Below are 23,699 nucleotides of genomic sequence, written 5' to 3'. Positions count from 1 at the left end.
TATGATGGTTAACTTTTTACATTTCCTTTATTCTTTTCACAGTAGCCATTCCAGACAAGACTTGCAGTCCTCTTTCCTGATTTGATTTATTTAAATGTAAACTTAAAGAAGTGGATTGAACTTGCAATAGACTACCTGTTACTGCCCTAGACAGTATTGGATCCTGCTATCCCAGAAGCATCAGCATATTTTTGGTGTATAGAGCAAAGAGTAGGAAATTAATTTAGCATCTCTGATGGAAGGAGCACATCTCAGGGGTACTTGACTTAAGAAAAATTCTTTGTTAATAGTGATTTTTCCCTCCTTCCCAAAGTGCTTCTACTTTTCCTTTTCATCATAGTCTCATAGCAAGCTGGTAAGGTAAACCAAACAACTGATAACATTACCATTTTTCATATGAGGAAAATTAAGGTCTAGAGAGGTCCAGTGACTTGTCTAAGAACTTTCCAAGTTGGTAGCAGAGCCACAGCTAGAACCTACTCCAGGTTCTTATGTTCCAGATATAATAGGATACTTGTAAATAAGACATTCCAATAGGCTATTTGGCTGTATATGTTTAAATGTTTCCAGACCATGAATTATTTATCTTAAAAAAAATTTAGCCATTTTGTCTAAAGCATGAATATTTTGGATCTGGGTTTCAGTAGTTGCCAGTCATATATAGTTTTCTCTTTAGCCCACTGATTGGCTCAGTTTGATATTAGAGTCCAGGATGCAAAAGCAAAAATAGTGACCTCCTTATGAGTTAAGAAAGGCTTATTTAAATGTTTTTCTTCAAAATAGTAGAGCAGAACAGAGTCTTTGTCTTACACTGGAACCAGTGACATGAAGCAGGATTAGTTGGAAGCAGCAGAATTACTCTGTAGCTCAATGAAGTCATCTTGGGATGTTGACAATGTTGAAATGATAAAATTGGATCCTGGAATGCTAATAATACAATAACATTGAGTGTTTCCAGTTTCTGGCTAGAATAAAGAAGACATTGTGGTTTGCTTTGTGCTTTAAAGTTTTCCCCAAAGGTGTTGGGGGATGGGGGTGGGGTGTGAGTGCTATTTATCATTAGTTTTCTAGTAGGTTCTTCTTTTGAATGCTGAACCACATGTAGCAGGTAGAAATGGCAGTTTGGGTAATGTGGGGCTTGGTTGCCAGTATATCTTGAGAATTTTAGTTGAAAGGGCCCTTTAAATAATCTCATTCAATCCCTTCAATTTATAGACAGGAAAATAGACCTCAAGCAGAAGAAGAATTTGAATAGTAAAGAGTAGGCATGTATCTCTTTGTCATTATCAATTTTCAGCAATTGTCTGGATTTTTGTGATTTCTGAAGAGGAATCAAGACATGGAATATAAGATGTGGAATATCTTATCTGGAGCACTAAATCTCTTAGTTAGCATTTATCTGAAATTGTGTGGGGATATGGGAACATAATGGGAAATGCTCAAAGTTTTAAACCAGCTTGGTGATATTGAGATTTGTTCGAGATTCAGGGAGAAAATTTTAAAATTACAGAACTCTTACCCCAGAACGAGCTCCATTAAAAAGACAATTTCTTGACATTATAGAATCTTAAATTTGAGCTATTCATGGATTAGAAGTGATAGACCAGGTAATTTAACACTCTCATTTTATAGATTAGGAAATTGAAACCTAGAGAGGTGAGATTACACAACTGATTAGTGTCAGAGTTTGGACTACAATTAGATTTACTAAGTCCTCTTAATTTAGTATTTTCCTACTACTATAAGGGAAGGGAGCTTATAAGTGACCAGAGCCCAGCTACCACTGGAGTTATTATAAACTTCCTGAGTGGTTTTGTTTTATGTATTTATTTTTAAAAATCTTTGTTATATGGTATGACTGGGGGAGGAAGAGGTAATTGAGGATAGAGTGTGGTGGTGAAAGGGAATAACTAGATTCAGAAATGATTTGTGAAGTAAAAACCAAAGGAAGATAATAATTTTTGAAAATTGCCCACCTGTTTAGTAGCATTCTTAAAACCCCTGTAATCCTTTATCACAGGCATTTAATAGGTCCATTGTAAAGATGGTAAATTGAGTAAATCTTGGTTTTCTTGACAAATCAATGTGAATTTCCCATTGATGGTTTTAAAACTTGGAAAAGTGTAAATTTTATTGTGAAAATACTCAACCATAAAAAACATTGATAGAAGGCTGAACAGGTTTAGACTAGTATTTAAGTGCTCTGGCATGAGAACTAAATAAAACTTTTTTTACCCAGCTTAGCAGTGGAATAATATGCTCTTATAGTTATGCTGGACTAGAGGAATCTTATATTCAGCAGTTAGGTGAAATGTCTTAAGTGATCTGTTGGGTGGGTGGGTGGGGAGGTGGCGTATGAGACAGAATGCCAGAACCAGGCAGATTTTAGTGGTTTTCTTGCTGAGGTATGTCTGTTTGATGGAGTTTTCTGTTTTGGAATCTTAGCTATGTGACTCCTTAACAGTAGGGCTAAATTTATCTATATCTTTTTGACTGTTTTTTTATAAATATTAACAAACCAAAAAGTTGTCTGGCTTGTACACAGAATTCCTTATGATTTTCTGCAAACCCTCAAGCAGAGTTCATTCCACAAGTAAATTTCTAAGCCTCATCCTCTCCTACATCTTAGTTTTTTTTTCCTATCCCACCTTATGGTAGCCTGAACATTTCCGTTAGTTGAGGTGACAAGAACTTTAAAATAAAAAAATTTTAATGTTGTATTTTCTTATTTCATTGTCATCGTTTGCCTTTATTCATTCAAAAAACATTTTTTTTTTAAGTTTTTATGTGTCTTAGGTCTAGTTTGCCAGGTCTGGTCCATGAAGAAGCTCCAGTTTAGAAATCTAAATTTAAAATCTTCAAAATCTGATTTGGTACTAGTCTTCCTAATCTAGTAAGAAAGGGCATACTTTTTGGATAAGAAGCTTCAACAGTTGTGGTAGAGCCTTGTGGCATCATGTTCAAGGTGATCTCTCTTCATGGATCTTAGGAGATTGCCATCCCAGAGTAGCATTGCCTTGTTTTCCTTGGTCCCCCATTTTTCATACACAACTCCATAATTGTTTAATAAAACTTTATGCACTGTTAGTGGTAAAAAGTATTACAGTGATTTGAGAAGGACAAACATTTGGCCATGAAAGGAGCAAATTGCATAACATTATGTTTCCTTAGGCATTTGCATTGGATTTGAAAAGTTCTGGGCCTCTTTAATAAATAACTGAAAAATAATTCTTGCCAAATAGGGCCTGCTAAGGGGCTCTAGGGCTAGCTGGAAGACATCCCTCTTTCCTAAAAATAAATGCACTTTCTCATTGAGCATACCAAGCATGGTTTGTGCTTGACTGCTGATTCACTCTGGGAGGTCGGGTTATAGTTCAGGCTTTCTTGATTGTTTTATGTCTGTCTGGCCACTGGTTGTCTTTGCCAGTCCCACTGTCTTAGTGTTGTTAGTGGTTTTCTGTTGGTTCATAGCTAAGTGGTCACCAAAGGCTACACCATCAGATGACATATACACAGATAGTCTTCTGGTTCCTTGACACCTAGTAGGATCACAGGATCCTAGACTAAAACCTGGAAGGGGACAAGATATCTAATCTTAACTCCTTCATTTTACAAGTGAAGAAATAGAGTTGGAGAGGTGAAGGGATGTGTCTCCAAGGTCACATGGATAAATAAGTAAATAGCCAAACTGGTATTTGATCCCAGGTGTTTTTGATTTCAGAAAAAAAGACTTTGTCCTGGGCCATGATGTCTTTGATGGTGGGCCTTTGGTTTATGTGACTTGGAGTAAAGCACTTTCCCAACTAGGCTGAAGGGTGTGGACCAGTCCCTCACCTAGAGAGAGGAAGCTTTCTCTCCAGGAAATGAATCACACTCAACAGGCTTCCAGTTGCATATAGCTGTTCTACCATAGTGTCATGCAACTTGCTGGGAGGGGTTGGCAAGTCTTTCTTGTGGTCTTTACTGACTTTGGCTTTGTGGGTTTTTTTTTTAAAGTGTGTCTGGCTCCTTGATGGAAGCCCTAGGTAAGTTTGGTGATGTCTCTTTAAATATGTATCAATAAGGAGACTGATTTGGGTTTTATGTCTACACAAAAACAACTTCCATCTCTGACTCTTATCAGAGCCACCTAAAGCTATTGCCAGGGACTGTTCTTGACTTGGACTCAGCAAAAATAAACTTCTCAGATGGGAGTTTAGACAGATATCTTCAAAGCATCAGACAGTCTAATAACTTAAATTATCTTTTTGATCATTTCTGCAGAAGGCACCTTGATTAGAGCTTCAGTAGCTATTGACTTGTGGGTTTATGTCAAAATCTTTGTAGTATAGCTTTCTAGTAAGCAAAGTTTATTTTTTTCCACATGAGCAAGGTAGGACTTTTCAGTATAACCAAGAAATAAAAAAATTCTCATTTTACTTGCTGAGTTTCCAAAATGTCTCTTTCAAAGGCTGTGGGTCATTTTTTAGAAGTAGAGGGGCCAAGAAACTGACTTAATTTTAAATCAGCTCTTCCCTTGGACCCCTATTCTTTCACTATCCCAGTTTCTTGAGTATTTTTCTTATTTCCCCTGAACTAGGCAATTTTAGGAGGAAGAAAAACCTTGCTTCTACTACCTAGAAAACAATTTATCTTAATGTTAAGCATTAAGTACTAAGTGCCCAACTGATTAAAAAAAATTATAGTAGTATTATGGTGTTTGTTGCATCAGCAACTCTTTTATTCAAAGATGCAAGTTGTCAAGCTTGTTTTACTACTTTCCCAATGGAAAGAGAATGTAGCAGGTTATAAACAACTTGAAAATATGTCCCACAGTATTAACTTTGCAAACATCATCTGAGGAGATAAGTTCATAAAAGGCATGTATGAATGGACCTGATAGCAACTTTTTTTCATCCTGTCCTGGTTATAACTTGAAGGCCAAAGCTCCCTCGTCAAAAGAGTGCAAAATAACAATCAGATAAAATAACCTTTTATTGACAAACCTGCTTAGCCACTTAAGCGAATGTAGTGAGAGCTTGAAAACAGAGGATGTTTTAGTTCTGGTCATCTTGTTCCTCCCACTCCCCCTTTACCATGTGAACTTGTTAAATCTTTTAAATGCTGTTTGGAAAGAGAGATAGACCTTTTTTCCCTTTTCCCCCCGAAAGACAAAATTTTTAAAACTTCTCCTTTAAAAGAATTGCCCCTAAATGAGGAAAAAGGAAAAATTGAGGCTGATGAACGGAAAATTCATTGGATTATATTGCCATACCTTTCCCTAGTATGGATACAGCTGCAAGTTTCCATTGGGGTGGTATTCATGACAAACTGACATAGTCCCAAGTTTATCCCTTTGGATAGGAAAGGTTTTCGTGCTGTAATTATCTTTTTTAGGTGGTCTTGGAAGATTTGGAAGAGCCTTTGAAAGATTTTAAGCAATTGTCATTTGGCTAGATATGCCCTCCTGCTGGGTGATTACTAGACTTGGTCTCTTTTTTACAGTGAACTAGCTTCACCTGTAATATGAGTGGGGCTGCATGGGCTCTAGAGTCAAACCATCAGGTAGAAATATGACCAGCCAGCTAGTCCGAGCAGCCTTTCTTGAATGCCTCTTCTGCTCAGAGCTTAGTGCTGAGCTGCTTTTCAACTGAGTCTTGAGAAAGTGGCCATAGGCCCTACTCTCAAGGAACTTCTAATCTAGAACACACACATATGAGATAGCTGAAAAATAGAGTTACAAAGCAACCCATCATTACATGCAAATAATACTATACAGTTCCTGACTGAGAACAGAAGTGCAAGGGAGCCCTACTATAGAGAGTGAACCAGGGAAGGTGGGGTCAGTCATGGAGACCTTCATGAAGGAGGTGAGTTAAAATTCTCTATGGCCTCCCTGGAAAGGCTGAATTGGATCTTCTGTGGGCAGTGGGGTGTTGGGAAGTTGGGAAATATTTGGGTGTGAGGGCCCTGAAGAGGGGGAATAGGGAGGGGGAGGGGAAGAGAGAGAGAGAGAGAGTGTGTGTGTGTGTTTAGAGTAAGCACTCTTCCCTCCCTCCATCTTATTTGAGTACTGGTTTGATACAGACACACACCACTGAATTGGTATGTTAGTCTTTACTCCCACCATGCCTCTGGGTAATGAGGTTGATGGGGAACTCTGGTGGACCAACCTCAAACTGGAAAGAAGGTACAGTGTGTCACTTTTACAGCATTTCACAGCACTTTGCACATTGAGGCAAAAGATGTAAAAAAAACATCTCAAGTCCTTCCCATCTCCCAACCTCCCCAGGTGTTGCGTGCATGCTTTTATTGAGTATGAAGCAGGAGTCTGGACCCTAAGATAATATCATTGACAGTGGTCCTTCATGGAGAGAACATTAGTGGGGATAGCAGGTAAAGTTACAAGACTAGCTTTGCGTATGAGTAGTGCAATTTTGTTTCCTGGGTCAGTGATATTTTAAAAATTCTATTGTCTATTCAGCCAAGCTCTAGTTTTTCTCTCCTGTGTGTTTAAACCTCATTCAAATCATCATGGCTATGACTTAGACTTACTAAGTCTTACAGCAATTTCCCTCATAGGCTTGTAGTTGCTAATTGAATTCTTGATAAGATCACCAGACTTGACTGGCAAAATTATTGTTTCCCTTGATTTCAGTAGGTTTTTGCCTTCTTTGGAAGACTGTGGCAGGCAAGAAAGGTTGTCATAAAGAAAAGGCAGTTAGAAAATCATCCTTTGAGATCTAGATCTCTGAGAAGTGGGGATGTCAGCCACAAGCAAAGATCTTTTACTTGTTTTGTGTCTCTGTGTGTGTGTGTGTGTGTGTGTGTGTGAGAGAGAGAGAGAGAGAGAGAGAGAGAGAGAGAGATGATGTAAATTAATCTAGCAGGGGTTTTATTTCCTTCTCTTTCTTGCAAAAGGAGAGGAATGCGATGACTAGTGATCCTTTAGAGGAAAAGTGTTTTTCCCTTTCTGAAGATTAAACCATTTTAGGAAGGTGTTCATTCCCAGAGGTAATAGTTCCAATTGGGGATGGTATTGCTTGTAGTGAAAGAAAGTGTTGCTTCTTCCTTTTTTAGGGGATTGGGTGCAAGTCAGAAAACTTTGTTGTGATCTGATCCCACACTCTTAGGAACTGTGAGAATAAGTCTTTCAAAAGTATGTTGGCCTTTAGTTTTGAAGTGCTACCACATGAAAGATGAGAGATGTGCCCCTGGGATTTATCCAAAATGTCAGGGCCAGAGCTGTGGCTGTGGGGAGTAATGGAGGTGAGTGCAGGCCAGCTTCTCAGCTTGGCCCTGTGTGGGAGACGAGACCTGGAGTGTGCTGAAATACGCCTGGGTCTCATACATAGGAGACACCTCAGCAGTCAAGTAGGAGGCTGGTGCTTAGGTCTCTTCTGTCAGAAATCTGGGTATACAGATAGCCATTACTTTGCTACTTTACTTTTCGAATTTGATGCATCATTCATAATTGTTGCTTACACAGAAGGTTTGTTGGCTTTTAAAAAGCAAAAACAATGAACACATCCCCTTTACCGAAAATGTGTTTAAATATGCTAAATAACAATTCTGGAACAAATGCCCCTCTGCCTGTTTAGAACCTAAGTTTGACTCTCTTGATACAGTGTGACACAGTTTAACAGTCTCCAATTAACTGTGGGCTGGGGGCCAGACTTCATTGCTTGTGCCATTGCCCCTTGTTTCATTGTTGCAGGTTTATGGTACTCCAGGACCCATTCCTATTTGCCTATAACACTTGGACTCAGTTTTGTCTAGATGAGCCTCTGCAAATGCCAGGGAGGCTCATTCATGAATAATCCAACTTGATACTTAGTGTCAGCTGTAATTCTGTTCTCTTACTCCTCCCCACCCCCCTTCTCAAAACAGAAAATTCTTATCAACTGAAGTGAGAGCTGCTCACAGACTTAATGCCAGCCAACCTCTGGTAAGTGTTTGTGAAACAGGAAGGGTTTCAAACTGATAACCCTAAAAATAGCTATCGAGGAATGAGCTTAATAAGGTGGAAAGGTGTATTAACCTTCCTCCCTAGGTTGTAAGCAGAAACCTTTGGAAAATCCAATAGCAGCTGCGCTTTGTTCCTCTTGCAGCACTTCCTAAGGTTCTGGCATCCTGCTTCATTCTCTTTCCCTCCATCCCCCCTTCCCCCTCCTCCCCAGTCACTTCCTGCTTACCATTCCTCAAGTTAGCCTCAATCTCCCCCAAAACAATCATATCAACAGCCTAATAAGGCAAAAGAATGAAGAGAATGTCAGTGGCCTGGCCTCTCCCTAACCGGCAGTAGGGCAGCAAACTTGGAAAATGTTACAGCAATGACAGCTGACTCCTAGCAGTGAGGAGAGCAGCCATGTATGACAAAGGAGTAGCTCCAGGTTGAAGATAGCCATCCCAAGTCGAGGGCCACACTAGCCAGCAGCTCTGGATTCTTCGGTCCTTTGACAAAAAGGCAGATGGAAAAATACCATCCCACTCTACGGGCCTCCGGGCCTGATTTGCATGGGGAAGAACAGGGAGTGCTTGCCGAGGCCAAGGAAGCTCACTTTAAGAAGCCTCTGTCAGCCTCAGAGAACTTTGCAAATCCAAACACTTTATCACTTGCAAGATGAGCACTTTTCTCTCCTTTAGCTGTGCCAGGGTTTAATTAGCCTGGGTGTTAATTAAAACTTGTCAACACTTGGAATGGGGCCCCTTGCAGCAGCCTGTCACCCCTCCTACATGATTATCCCAATGGAATCAACCCATTACAAAGCAGTTTATAGTCACTGTTGAGGGTAAACTATGGGGTGCTGACTGAGCAAGATCAACTTTGATTTGTAAGGTCAAATTGACGAATTGACGTAATCTTTTAGGGTTTTAGAGGACCAGGACATTTTTGGTATTTTAAATTGCTAATTACCAGCAAAAGCTGAGGTCATTGAAATACAGCTAATTCTGAAGTTATTGACTACAAAGTGCAGGGAAGTCTTATTTTGTGTGTTTTTAAAGGAAGAACACAAAAAGGCCTTTGTTTAGATTTGGATGGAATGACTTAAAACAGGCTCGCAACTTGAGGCACAGGAGCAGTTTCCTGTCTTAAGAGCTTGCACAGGAAATTCACTAAAAACAATATTGGATCCCCTGCCAAGGAGGCCCTGGAGGTGAGATCACTGTGTGCAATGGCTCCAGCCATTGCTCTTACCTGGATGCATGGGGGGGGGGGCAGTGGTAGATTTTTAAAAATAAGTTTCATTTAGCTATCTCTGGAAGAGACAGGAAAATGTTGGTTGAAAGAGAGACAGCTATATATCCTTCTGTTCTTGTCTAAGCCACAAGTAGGAGCTGTGGAAATATTCTTAGCTGACTCAAGCCTTCTTTAGTTTTTTCAAGTTTTAAAAATACCATATTACTCCTTTTCTCTTAAGATCCCACTGCTTTTTCATAAAAAAAGAAAATGCTTTGATTTCAGCCTTTCTCTGCATCACCTCTGTCTCCTCAGGTTAATATGAGAGCTGAAGTCTCAGATTGAATATTAAGTATAATATCCATTAGGGGGTTCTGGAAAAAATTATCAGTATTGGAAAGGTTGAAGAGAATGGTGGGGAAACTGAGACTCAGGACTACTTTTAGAGATTTATTTCATATAGGCTGCTTTAGGGAGAAAACCATATGCCAGTTACAGAGAGCCTATAAATCTCTTGAAACCATCTGGTACAGCTCTGGAGTAAGGGCAAGTTTTGCATTTTGTCATTTTCTCTGGCTTGAAGAAGTCTGTTTAGTGAAGATGCATAAATACAAGTCTTAAAAAACGAAAGCAACAAAAATAAACTTGAAGCAGGCCTGAGGGAAAACTTGTAAAATATGCAAGTTGACTTGCTATTTATATGACTGGAGTCAGGGACAGCAAGATCCAGCTTAGCTAAGAAATGTATGTGAGCTGCTTTCTCATTAGCATTCCAGATGAAACATTTGCAACTTAAATAGGTACAGTATTTGGTTTCTTGTTAAATAGCCTGGTTTCTATATGAAACTAGTGAATTTGAATTCAAATTTATCTTATATAGAGCAGTAGTTGCTCTTATTCCTCAGAACTCATTACTTTTTTAATTTAAATTTTATTTTTTCCAATTGCGTCTTCAGATAATTTTTCAACATTCATTTGCTGTAAGATTTGAGTTCCACATTTGTCTACCTCTTTCCCTTCCCTTTCACCTCCCTATGACAAATTGTACCTGTATAATCAGGTTGAACGTATTTTTATATTATGAACTCATTGCTCTTTGAGATTTGGGGAGTAAGCATAGAAAAAATAATTAGGAGTTCTATAAATGATATGTTTCCTGTCACCTAATACATATGAATATCATATATGTATGGAGTGTTCAAGAATACTACCATATCGGTGAGTACTTGCTAAACCCTTTTCTGGACTGTTCAAATATCATTAGGGTCCTCCTGATTCATCCAACTCTCACTTCTGACTTTAAAAAGCTGTGGCTTGTGCAGTGACCATACCTTGGTGGGCTAAGCCATATTGAGGGTCACTAAGCATAATGGAGGTATGGAAACAATTTGTTCCAATGGCCAGAATGGCTGCTGAAGCAGGTGCTGTGTGACCTTAGAACTTGATCAGACATGGAAGATACCAAAGTCATCTACTGCATCCAGGGATACCAGTCATCTTGACTTTTGTCTTGTCACTTGACCATGATTTTGGAAGAGACAGTAAGGTTGGCCATTTTGTACAACTCTGCCTCATTTAAATACAATTCATTTAAGAGTCATGACATCACTCTGATGTCTTTGAAAACTGAGGGTAAATAATAATATCATATATATATATATATATATATATATATATATATATATATATATAGTGTGTGTGTGTGTGTGTGTGTGTGTGTCTTGCCCAAGGGTGGGAAAACTTTTTTCTGCCCAGGACTGTTTGGATATTTATAACCTTATTCATCTACTGTATTTGGTCAAATACTTAATTCACCCCTAAAAAGCTCCTAGATTTATTGATTGCCTGAGGTTGCCATGGCCAAATGATTTCACAAACTCCATTTGTCTAGAAAGATGGGAGAAAGGAGCAAAGAAAAATGTTATTGTTGTATAAGAAAGTGTATGTTTCTTTTGATAAGAAAGAAATTTCCCAAAATTCTACCCATGCCACATCATCACATATAATAAAAGTCAATATACATTTATTAAGCAATTGCTACAGCTAGATGGCACAGTAGATAGAGTACTGACCCTGGAGGACCTGAATTCAGATTCTACCTCAGACACTTGACACTTACTAGCCATTTGCCCTGGGCAGATCATATAACCCTGATTGCTTCTGGGGCAATTTCCAGTTGTCCTGATCCATATTTAACCAATAGACCCAGGTGGTCCAGAGGAGAAAATGAGGCTGATGACTTAGCACAGCACCCCCTCCCTTGAATCAAATTCACAGGCATATCACAGCATCACCCCCTGATGTCATAGCCTTCTTTGAGAATGAAGAACAGATAATAATAATAATAAAAAAATAATCATAACTAAACAGCTCCTGTGTTCATCTAAGTGACTCAGTGGATAGAGCACTGGGCCTTCAGTGAGGAAGATCTGGAGTTCAAATCTAATTACTAGCTATGTGACTCTGGACAAGTCACCAACCTCGGTTTGCTTTAATTCACTGGAAAAAGAAATGGCAAAGCATACTAGGATATTTGCCAAGAACTGTCCCTATAGGACATTACTCAACAGCATTGGTATAATAAGGTCCATGGGGTCATGAAGGGTTGGACATAACTGAACAACATGTGCCAGACACTATACTAAATACAAAGAAATGCCAAAGAGAGTCCCTGCTCAGTGTGAGGGTGAGACAAATATATAAGTAATTCTTCAAACAAGATTGATGGGGCAGCTAAGTGGCACAATAGATAGAGCACCCTGACTCCAGTGTAAATTTGCAAACATTTCCTAGCTGTGTGAACCTGAGTAGGGCACTAAACCCTAATCGCCTCCAAAAGGGGGGGGGGGAAGAAAAGAAAAAGATAGAGGATAAATTGAGCATAATCAACAGAAGGAAGGAACTAGAATTAAAAGGGATTTCCTGTAGAAGGTGAAATTTTTAACTAGAACTTGAAGGAAACTAGGAGGCAAATTAGAAGGGAAAGAATTTTAGACATGGGGGACAACCAGCAAAAATGCCTGCAGTTGAGAGATGGTGTAATGTATTCTAAGAATGTCCAGGAAGCCACTGTCATTGGATCACAGAATATGTAGTGGGAGGGAGTAAGGGATAAGAAGATTATAAAGATGGGGGGAGGGGGGTTATTAGCAGGTTTGAATGTCAGGGGATTTATATTTGATCCTAGAAATAGGGAGGCATTGGTGTTTCTCAGGGTGTGTGTGTGTGGGGGGGTTGATATGGTCAGATCCATGTTTTAGGAAGATGACTGATAACTGAGTGGAGGATGGAATGGAGTGGGAAGAGACTGACTGGCAGGTGAACAATCAGGTTGTTGCAGTAGTCTGGGCTCAAGGTGATGAGGGATTGCATCAGTATAAAGAGGCATATAGGAAAAGGTTGGATGATCTTTCCTAATAAAGAAAGAAGTAAATAAAGATCTCTTAAGGATTTACTATATGCTAGGTACTGAGCTAAGTAGTTTACAAATATTACTTCATTTAATCCTCAAAGCCACCATGAGAGGCAGGTTTTAACTCTATTTTACAGAAGAATAAACTGAGGCAGACAGGCTAAGTGGTCTGCCCGGAGTCACAGCTAAAGTCTAAGACTGGATTTGAACAGAGTCCCTGACTCCTTGCCCTGCACTCTATGTGCTTTTTCAGTAGCTACCTGAGAGGTTTTGGAAACAGATTGGAAAATGGAAATTGGGTATTGAGGAGTGAATAGGAGAGAGAATGAAGATGACTGATGCATGGCTAGAAGTAGAGTGATACCCTCTAGTCTGGAGTATTAGGTAGGAAAGTTAGGAAATTAAATAGCTAAGTTGGGTAAAAAGACAAGGAGTTCAGTTTTGGATATGTTGAGTTTAAGCTATCTGAATGACATGTAGTTCCAGATGTCCCATAGACTGTTGAAGTTGTGACTGTAGGTCAACAGAAAGGTTCGGACTGAATTCGTAGTTCTGAGAATAATAGGAGTAGAGATGATAGTTGAATATATGGAAGCTAATTAGATCACCAAATGAAAGAATTTAAACTTCTTAAAAAGTTTTGAACTCACTGCTCTTTAATTCAATACTGTAACATATTTAAGACCCAATCTACTCTCTACACTTGACAAGCACTTACAATCTATCCATGTCTTAAAAATTTTGTGTGATTTGTTCTATGCCCTGCCAAATAGCAGCTACAGGAATTTTACTCAGTCTGCTTGGGGCCTTTCTCTAAAATCTCTTGCTTACAGAACACTAGAGTGTGCAGACTGTCCATCACCTCCCATTATAAACTTGGTATATTCTTTTTTCTGTTGCTATGCTCATCTTTTATGTTCTGTGATCTCCTATTAGACAGTATTTGTTTTAGTTTTATTTCTATTTCTTCATACAGTACATCAGATAGAGAAGCAAGAGTTCAAATGAAGTACCTTCCCTGCCATTGATAGTACAAATAAGGTCCTACAGTAATACAAATCTGTTTCATTTCATGTTATTGTCATACCTCTCTTACACTCATACATGTATTGTTGAGCCCATCTGTCTTTGACTGTTATCTGCATTGCATTTTTTCTTGTATTTTCATTGTTAATTGTTTTGTGAAACGATCCTGTTTATACTTTTGTCTTTCTATGCATTTCTCTCTTAAGAGAAATTATGTGTTTGGACACAAAAGACACTTCCCAACAAAACACCTGAATGTCCCCATATAACATCTGTTACTTGAGAGGGACTAGGAATTTTGATGCCAAAAATAGCAATAAAGAAGGAAGATCACTGAGTATTTTTTAAAATGTCAAGAACAATTACAGGGATAGGCAATTAGAATAAATGAAAAAGTTAAATAGTAGCATCTTAGGAGAAAAAAAGCAAACCATAAGCACCAGATGTTTGCAGTTTAATATAATTTTTTCCTCTTTTGCTTTAAGGAAAATTGTTTTATTTAGAATTTGTTAGGGCCTAGGTCAGAGAACCTTGGGGACATCTTCAGAGTATGTATGACCTTGGTTGGAGATCAAGTAAAGGAGACTGAGAAAGAGTGGTCAGAAAAGTAAGAGGAGAACTTAGGAGAGAGATGAGTACTTGGAGACCTGGGAAATATATCCAGGCCTGCCTGTGGCGAATCGGCTTCCAAACTTGCCAGATGTTTGGCTTTTTCTCACTGGTTCCATTGGACTTCCATGGACCACACAGGCATCATGATGTCCAGCTGTCTCAGTCCCAGGCTTGGCTGCCCTTGACTTGGCTGGCAGAAGTGATGGCAGTGGTCTTTTAATAGGCAGAATCTGGACTGGCTTAATAGTCAGTTGGAGGGACTTTAGCCTGTTAGCTAGGGAAAGGCTCAGCTCTACCTCAGAATTTCTCTGTGTCCCATTTAATGAGGACAGCAGCAGTTGGCTGCCATTATTTCTATTTCTGTAGCATTTTGCTACTAGTAAATGAGAGTTAACTTTTAGTTTGTTCTGAGAGGTTATGTTTCCTTTCAGAGGAGAGATTGAATTAACACTTACTGTTTTATTTAAATAATCTATATGTTGTCATAGTAACATCTCCCTGGTGAAGGGCATAGAATTGATCACCTCCTTCTATGGCCCTGGTTACCTAAGATTAGAGTTTAATTGGTGAGGATAAGTGCTACTTCTTATGGTTCTAGGTTGATTGGTGGAATTTGACATATTGAATGAAGCTTTTGAATTTGCCTCTGTAGAAGCTGTGAGTGCCCCTTTCTGTCTCTAAGTAGCAAAAGGGATTGATTTAAATCTATCTATCTAGCACCTTTAGCCAAAGATCTTACTGTGTCTTCATCATATAGAGAATGTGTTTTTTTTTTATTTTTATTTAGGGTAATGGAATTAAGTGACTTGCCCCAGGTCACACAGTTAGACAAATCATTAAGTGTCTGAGGTCAAATTTGAACTCAGGTCCTCCTGACTCCAGGGCCAGTGCTCTATCCACTGCCATTTAGCTGCCCGAAATGGGTTTTTTTTTTTAATGGAAATCTAGTTCACTAAACTAAGCTGAGTGCCTAAACTTGTGCTTATAGAGACATATTGGCAGTTAGATCAGATGGTTCTTTTTTAAGACTTGGGAGCCATTACATCTTGTGCTTTCCCTTTTTCCTATCTGCCTATTCTCTGGTAAACCTTTTCAACACAGTCCAACCTTTCTTATCATATTTTGGAAACTGAACTAGGAAGGAGTTTAAAGGAGATTCTTGATCTTTTGAAGGCACTTGGCACCTTGAGATCATATCCTATTCCTAGACACTGCTCTCCCAACTCCACACCCCCACCCCAGTGTTACAAGCAATAATGTCTTGGGGAGGTAGAGCTTTTTAACCTTGATTCCCGTTATCATTTAGTAGAACATGTTATAAATTGGGAGGCTGAGGAGCTTGGAAATAAGACTTGGTATTTTCTGTGATTTGTGCTAATTCGAGTCAAATTTTAAAATAAGTCTTAAGATATATATCAATAGGATGAATAGGGGATGTCACTAGAATCAAAAAGAGTTGAGAATGGTATCCTTTAGAACATGGGGTTTTAATTGAGACTTAAAGGAAATCAGGAGGCTGAAATAAGGAGAAAGAGCATTCCAGCTGTAGGTGATGGCCCAGAAAATTCCTGGAGCTGAGAGAGTGCTTTGTTTCTGGAGTCCAAAGAAGGGAATTGGAAAGGGGGGCTTTGAACACTAAATAGGATTTTATGTTTGAACCTGGAGGTGTTAGAGAGCCACTGGTGTTTATGTGGCATGATCATGTCTGTGCTTTAAGAAAATCACATTGGTGGCTCAATGGAAGATGAAGAAGAGTGGACACTTAAGACAGGCAGAATCACCCCAATTCTGTTCTATTAATCCAAGGGTGAGGTGATCTGGGCCTGAACCAGGATAATAACAGTATCAGAAGAGAGGATCAGACATAATTTGAGAGATGTTGTAAAGGTTAAATCAACAGTGAATGAAATCATTATCATTAAATGAAGCAGTAGAGAGGGAGAAGAGCAGATGACCCCTGCAGGACAGAGTCCTGTGAGACACCTAAAGAATTAGAAGGCATAATCTGGAGGAAGATCCATCAAAGGAGTTTTGCATCTTCCAGCTAGCTGGTCCCCAGGCTTCTAATTTTTCCCTATTTCAGTCCATCTTTCACTCAACTGCCAAAGTGATCATCCTAAAACAAATTCCTTCGTTTCCTTTGATAATGTTTTTTGACTATGCGGTTGAGTGATTGAAATGGATAGTGACTTAAATAATTTTTGAGTTTTCACAGAATTGCATTTCTTTCTTCATTGTTTTCCCTTTCTGTCTCCTCCAAAGATAATTGAGTGTTGAGTACAGAAAGATTGAATTCTTCCCTACTTTTTTCTCTGTTGTTGTGGGTTTATTTTGTATGTATTTTATAAGGATTTTTCTGAATGTTGTATTACTCAGTAGAGTAGAATATCATTTCTGACTTTGTTGATACATTTTCAGACCTTTGATTCACATTTTTCTGAGCAAAAAAGCTTGACGATTTTACCAAGATCTTTGCTTTCACACAGACACAGCTCTTTTACATACAAGATAATCTAGTAAGCGCTGCCAGGCTTTCAAATTATCCTCTGAACCAAAATATACATCTAAGCAGGCCAGAAAAGAAATGTCCTTCTATGGCTAGACACTGCTATCTTGCTTGTGAAGATAGGTGGAAGGTTTTGGACATGGGGAAATTTGGGATCATCCTGGGGTATCAGGTGTTTCTTGGTGAAGCATGCTTCAGCAACAGCAATTCTGCCCTTGGTCCTCAAAAGCATAAAGGTCCTTTTACCCTCAAAAGCAAAGAAAAAGCCTGGAAATATCTGAAATGTGTACTTTTTCTCAGTGAAAGTCTGCACTTTTTAGAATATAGTAGAAGAGAAGCCTATCAAATTTTTTCTCTTGAAGATGCACCTAAAAACCTTTCATGTATAGTTGCAGTTGCAGTTTAGTTTAGACAGTCCAAATCCAGGGAATGAAAAGTAAAGTTAAAACAGAAGTAAATAAGAATCTTAGCATGAATAGACTATTTCCTGGCTTCATTATTTGTAGAAGCTTACCTTGAATGTTGGGGTATAGTTTTTTGTATAGCTAGAATTGGTAGTTAGAAGAGAACTTATTCAGTTCAGTTTGGAAAATAGCAAGCTCAGTTATGGGTATAGCACTGGGTTGTGCTTCGGGAGAGACAGAATATCTGAACTTAGAGTTTATAGAGTAGGAAAGAGAGGTGAAAGCCTCTAGAGAAGGGCCAGAATGGGAAGGGCCCCTGAATCCCTGTCATATGACAAATGGGTTGAAGGATATTTAAGGAATAGCCTGAAGAATAAAAGACTTAGGGGAGACATGATAATTTTTCAAGTATTTAAAGAAGTTTTTTAAAATGAACTTGTTCTACTTGTAGACTTGTTCTTCTTGGTAGAACCAGGAGTAATAAATACCAGTTGCAGAAAGTCAGATTTAGGCTTTTTGTCTGGAAAAATTTCTCACAATTAGAGTTGCCTAAGGAGGTTGAGGATTACCCAGCCTCCAAGGTTTTCAAGTGACCTTTTACTTTAGGACTCAATATTCATTTCATTGTTATTGTAAATTTATTTTGTGTGAATTTTGAATGTGTTGTATTGCTCTTGAGCAGAATGTAATCTCATTACTGGCAAAAACTTTGTCACTTTTGTATTTCAGTACCAGTACCTGATGTACATTATGCTTTTTTTTTTTTTAGGTTTTTGCAAGGCAAATGGGGTTAAGTGGCTTGCCCAAGGTCACACAGCTAGGTAATTATTAAGTGTCTGAGGCTAGATTTGAACCCAGGTACTCCTCCAGGGCTCATGCTCTATCCACTAAGCCACCTAGCTGCCCCACACTATGCTTTAATAAATACTCATTTGCCACTGGGAAAAAGATTCCTGCTAAATTACATAACTTCTGAAGTGTCCTTCAGTTCTTATATGCTGGGACAGCTGGGTTTTAAGGGATGGGAAAGGATAAATCTGGTGAAAGGTAAAGAGAAGACATTCTAGACTTTTGAAGCAGCAAAACAAAATTTGGAGTCATCTCATGATAATTGGCTGAGATATGAAAAGAAGTTCAGATGCTATCTTATCTAAACCCTTTCTTACAGATTTGAAGAAACTGAGATCTTGGGAAGATATTATTTTCTAAGAATACACATGGCAGAGGTGAAATTTGAAAAATGTAGACTTTCTTTAGCGTCTGTATTTCCTCTATAACCCCCCCCATCCCCACAGAAGGTTAGAAAATAATCGATTTTAAGGCAGAGTCCATAAAAGGGACTAAAAGGAAATAATTGTAATTCACATTTATATACAAGGTGTCTCAGGTATCTTAGAGCACTTTTAAGCTTTAATGACTTAAGAGAGAAACTTTTTTAAAAATGCAACAATATGATTGGTTAATTATTTAAACTTTTTTTTAGGTTTTTGCAAGGCAAAGGGGATTAAAGTGACTTGTCCAAGGCCACGTAGCTAGGTAATTATTAAGTGTCTGAGGCTGAATTTGAACTCAGGTACTCCTGACTCCAGGGCTGATGCTCTATCCACTGTGTCACCTTGCTGCCCCTACTCAAGCTTTTAAAAGACATATATTCCATATTAAAATTCAATATCTAGTCACTAGGCAACTTTTGAACTTTGTAAAAACTTTTTTCAGCTGCTGCCCAATGACTGAAAGTCACTGAGTCATTTGTAATTCTGATTTTATGGTAATACAGAAAATGAGATTTTCATGCATACACGACAGTTTGGAAATAAACTCACAAGAAAAACACAGTATTAAAAATTAAGGGAGAAATAGATAAATTGGAAATTAAAACATAAAAGTGATCAGACTAAATGCTGGTTCTTTGAAATGAATAATAAAATTGATAAACATTTGCCAACATGACTAAAAAGAAAAGAGTGGAGAATAAATAAATAAGGTGAAACTGAAAGAAAAAGAAAAATGTTCTATACCTATCATGCCCAGTTATAAACTGCCAAAACTGAGACACAAAATGAAATAGAGCGCTTATACCAGAGATGCAAGGATGGTTTAACACAAATAAACTTAAAAAAAGAAAATTCCAAACCACTTGATTATCTCAGTCAACCTGGAAAAGACTGCCTTGCATCAAGGGCCATCTGCAGTCATCCTGATCCATATTGGGCCAGTGGACTAGATGACTCTGGAAGAGAAAGTGAAGCTGGTGCCTTAGCACAGCACTCCCTCACCCAAATCCTATTCACTTGTTTGTCATTGAATCACTTCCCTGATGTCATGGTCTTCTTTGAGAATGAAGAACAAATATCATCAATCATCAAATGTAAAAAACTCAATGATAATACAGAATTCTCAAATATCAGAGACAGTGCCATATATAGAAAGAGTGAAGTTAGAAGGACAAGCAAATCAAACATATCCAAATGTTGTCTGTTTTTATGTTATCACGAGCCTTATTTGCGGAGAAGAGAAGGAATGCTTTTTCAGGATAAAAGAGCGGGTAATGTTAAAACAACATCCTAGCTGAGTGGTGGTGGCATTCAGTCATTTCAGTTGTGTCTGATTCAGTTCTTCATGACCTCATTTGGGATTTTCTTGCCAAAGATATTGGAGTGATTTGTTATTTTTTTTCCTCCATCTTATGACAGATGAGGAAAATGAGGCAAACAGGGTGAAGTGACTTGCCTAGAGTTCCACAGTATCTGAAGTCAGATTTGAGCTCAGGAAAATGAGCCTGACTCCAAGCCCAGCATTCTGTCTCCACCAGGTCACCTACCTGCTCCCCTATCTTGGTAGCATCCTCCTTTTCTCTAAAGACTTCTTTCCAGTGTAGACCTATTTGGAGTGGTAATGTTGCTTTCCCTGTAGTTTTTTTCTGTTTAATTGTCATTATTATTATTATATAATCATATAATCTGCCCTAGGGACAAGGATCCTTAACCTATTTTTATGTCTGGGACCCCTTAAATTCTTATTGAAGACCTCCCTCACTGAAGAGTGTTTATATGATTTATATTATTATATCTATGGGTGTTTACCATCTCAGAAATTAAAACTTTTCAGTATTATGAAAAGTAACTTTGACCTTCCACATTCTCTGAAAGGGTCTTGGAGAACCTCTCTCTCCTCAGGAATTCCGGGATAATAGTTTGAGAACCACTGATCTATTCTAAATAATTCCTTCATTTTACATAGGAAAATTGAAACTGAATAGGGAAATAAACTTATTCTGGTAGTGGAACTAGAACCTGGCTTTCCCGAGACTGAATTTTCTTATTCTACTACATCAGTCTGCCTGTCTGTGACCTTGTCTGAAAATGCAGATGATGGAACCAGAAGTTGTTTGCTCTATAACTGGTGGGAGGTACCCAGCTACATTCCTCCATAGACAAGCACAAACTACATATTTTTCAAATTGATGGTCCAAACCCAGCTGAAAAATTCTTAGATTGAGATGTGTGTTGACTCCCAGCGAGCTATGCTTAATCATTACCTTCCTGTCTTTGTTGCTTTTTAATAAACCCTGAAACAACACAGAAGGGAGGATATTTATGAGCACCCTGATCCATGTTCTTTTGGTAATAATAATGGCAGAGGCAGGAGGGCTGAAGTTCACCCTGCTGTAATTTGGACTTTACCAATTGAAGGGTGGTACAAAGGTCTAACTCTGATGCCAAATAATTTAGTGAGTAAAAGTCAGTTCTGTGAGCTTGGTTCTTAATCTCCTCAACAAGGAGAAGACACCTGTACTTGATTTTCCACTACTTAGTGTGGAAGATTGGAGCTTTTAGACTGAATCGGCTGTGCTTACTCTTGGTTACTATTCGAAGCAGAGAGGACTGGGGGAGATGTGTGGTGGTGCTCCTTAAGAGCCTGTTTTGTGGTGTAATCTGTCACCTCATCAGAATAGCAGGCTTTGGAGACCTTAAGACTCTGGGATGAGTAAGTGATAAACATGCCTGCTTTTCTCTTTGTGCCTGGGAGGGCAGAGGAGAGCCAGGTAGACAGATTATTTGTTCCCATTCCCAGGGAACCCAGGCTCTTCTGGTTTAGGGAGGCATGGTTCCCCCCCCCCCAAAAAAAAAAGAATGCTCAAGCTGAAGTTTATCAGATTATAGCATCTAAAAACTGAAGGTCATGGTCTTGATCTTTCCCTTCTTTATTTTTTCAGGAGACAAAACATGGGTAGTAGCGTAGGTTGGATTTCAGTCTATACTTTTCCCTCCAAACCCAGTTTACTTTGCACTCTCCTGTGCTGCTTCCTAGCAGCTGGGATCCAGAGATTGCCTAGTCTAACCCCATTAGTCAAGCCAGGGAATCTTTTCTAAGCTGTTACTGTGTATGGATGGCATTGGAGGAATACAAATTGAAGCAAAGCTTTTATATTCTCCTGGAGGAAGACAACACAGAAAAGAAAGCTGAAAAGCTGGAAGGGTCAGGGCATTGTGAAGAAGCCAGTTTGAAGTTTTGAGATTTGAGCCTAAAGAGAATTGAAGTAAGGAAGATGACTGGCCTGGGCATTCTCCTTAAATTGAAGGTTCTAGGAGAACTTGACTAAAGGACAGGGCAGCAGGGGCAGAGGAATGTTCACATCTTTTCACACTCCAAATCCAGCTCCTTTCTGTCATTTTTTTTTCCTTCTAAATTCTGTTTAAATTAAAAAAAACACCTGTCTTTGGAAATTGGGGTTTTATCAAGTTTTACTACTGAGTTGGATATTAGCTATTTAAGGAAACTTGGAAACCTCATTGCAGGAAGCAGTAAGCTTTCACCTCATAGTCTAAAATTCTATATATTTATAAAGAACATTTGATTCCAAATATCTTGTAAACAGTTTCAGACTCTCCTATTTAACAGATGAAAAAGGCTGAGTGACTGGTCCAACATTACCTAATGAGTGGGCAGTAGATTGGATTTCAGTCTCAGCTTTACAATTAGGTATTTCCCTTGCTATTAGAGACTAGATAGTTCCAGCTGTTTATGTGGTAAAATAACAGTATATATGGGTGTGTTTCAGAGCACCAACAGTGTGTATACCTTCTTCAAGGATCATTACATACTAGGAAGCATCTGAAGGACAGGAGGTAGAAAGTAAACATACAGGTCTGCTTTCTATACTTGACAGGTCTAGAAAGGTCACTAATTGTGACCCTTCATCTCAAGAAGCCCTGTCTTCTGACACATTCCTTAAGCTGACTTCATTGTTTCTAGATCAGATGTTTCTAGAAGAATATAGTTCAGATCTTACAAGGATGGTTCAAGAATGCCCAGAGGTGGTGGCTAGGTGGTACAGTGGATAGAGCACCAGCCCTGGAGTCAGGAGGACCTGAATTCAAATCCAAGCTAAGACACTTAATAATTACCTAGCTGTATGGCCTTGGGCAAGCCACTTAACCCCATTGCCTTGCAAAAAGAAGAAGAATGACCAGAGGTAGTGATTTGGAGCAGCCAGGCTATATGGGGTCTTGCCTACCAGAGAAATACCTTTGAAAAGTTGATTATGCAGGATACAGACATACTGTATCCCAAATCCACTTCCATTCAGCAAGTCTTTATTCAGCAGTTGTTATGTTCTAACACTTCCTGGTGTTACCAAGTAACACCTATATGTGGCAGGACATTTAAAAGAGATGTTGTGAAGGTAGAAATGTCAGGTCTTGGCAATGTCTTGACTTGGGCAAGTCCAAAGTTGAACATGACACCAAAGTTGTCAGCTTGAGTGAGTCAGTGGTAGGGAATTTGGGAAAAGAAGAGGGCTTTGGAGGGAAAAAAATAATGCATTCTCTTTTGGACATGTTCATGGGACATATATTCCTAGCTGTCCAGAAAACAGTGGATTGGAAGTTTTGATAAGGAAACTAGTGCTACGTTCTCCCTCTGCTCAAAAATATAGTGGCTCCCTGTTCTACCTCTAGAATAAAATAACAAAGTCCCTAGCCATTCATCTTCCCTAATATTGTACCCTGTCCCTTAGTTCTTTGTTTTTTTTTTCATTTGTTCTACCCACAAGTGTTCTGTTGACAAGTCATAGTTTGGAGAAATTCATTAGTTATATTTGCAATGGGTTCTATTTATCTTGACTTCTCAGTAAGTGGAGAAAGGGAAGAAGAAAGGCAGAGAATTTGGAACTGAAAATTAAAAAAGCAAAAGTTTCTTAGTGTGGGAGTGAAGCCATACTGGGTTATACTTTGTAGCTGTTGCTGACTGTGTTGGTAATTTGGAAAATCTATTGAAGATAGCAGTACTTAGTGTAGTGGAATCTAACTGATGAGCTCCTTTGCTTTCTCAGAGCCATGAGGATTGGCAGCTACTTGTACACTCATTTTCTCCCATTTGAGTCATCCTTCACTGTTGATGCTTTCTCTGTCCTTCATGTCTAGGAATGGTGTGAGTGCTGGAGATTTTGTGACCAGACCATCTTTTCATCCTGGTTTATTAGCTCCAGGGACCTTCTTAATCTTTCAGAAGAAAAAGAGAATAGAACATGAAAGTATTTCTCCTCTAAAGTGTGACTGTTCAGCAGAGTAAGAAAGT

The 23,699-nt window shown here is 38.8% G+C and overlaps 1 protein-coding gene across 3 annotated transcripts in view; it reads left to right on the top strand.

Annotated features, from left to right (window-relative positions):
* ACTN4 (actinin alpha 4) overlaps positions 1-23,699 on the top strand; it is a 78,328-nt gene that overhangs the window by 5,503 nt on the left and 49,126 nt on the right. Inside the window, exon 1 of one of the 3 annotated variants that reach the window (XM_074219021.1) lies at positions 12,340-21,107. The exons of the other annotated variants lie outside the window; for them this stretch is intronic. The gene's annotated coding sequence lies outside the window, so the exon portion shown is untranslated. Of the gene's footprint in view, positions 1-12,339; positions 21,108-23,699 lie in introns of those variants that run through there. 3 annotated transcript variants of the gene reach the window in all.

Source organism: Macrotis lagotis, chromosome 1, assembly GCF_037893015.1.
Source record: "Macrotis lagotis isolate mMagLag1 chromosome 1, bilby.v1.9.chrom.fasta, whole genome shotgun sequence".
NCBI classification, from domain to species: domain Eukaryota; kingdom Metazoa; phylum Chordata; class Mammalia; order Peramelemorphia; family Peramelidae; genus Macrotis; species Macrotis lagotis.
Note: the sequence above shows the minus strand (reverse complement) of the source record. Positions and strands in the feature narration are given on the sequence as shown.